The sequence below is a fragment of the Theobroma umbraticum genome, unplaced genomic scaffold (genome assembly GCF_002168275.2).
Source record: "Theobroma umbraticum cultivar Fairchild unplaced genomic scaffold, ASM216827v3 scaffold_299.0, whole genome shotgun sequence".
Taxonomy (NCBI): Eukaryota; Viridiplantae; Streptophyta; class Magnoliopsida; order Malvales; family Malvaceae; genus Theobroma; species Theobroma umbraticum.
In genome coordinates this window covers 418,816-419,053 of record NW_018397285.1, presented here as the reverse complement: position 1 = coordinate 419,053, position 238 = coordinate 418,816, and the positions used below count along the sequence as shown (strand labels likewise).

The window sequence follows — 238 nt, the reverse complement described above, 5'->3', positions numbered from 1 at the left end:
ATTTCCTATGATTATGTATATATATACAAATATGTGTTGATTTATTTTTAATGAAAAATTATGGAAAGCATGAGTTGGTAGAAATGTTAGGAAATGTGGGTGTTATGACTTTGAAAACGGCTTTGAAAATATATAAGCTATATACATATATAAATATGCGTAAAGGTTCTTGAAATAGGAAAACAATTTTTCCTTTATGATTTATGTCAAGTATGTGCCTTATGGTTTGTGTAATATG

The 238-nt window shown here is 26.1% G+C and overlaps 1 long non-coding RNA gene across 1 annotated transcript in view; it reads left to right on the top strand.

The window, feature by feature from the left end:
• LOC110428482 (uncharacterized) overlaps positions 1 to 238 on the top strand; it is a 1,423-nt gene that overhangs the window by 552 nt on the left and 633 nt on the right. The window lies entirely within an intron of this gene.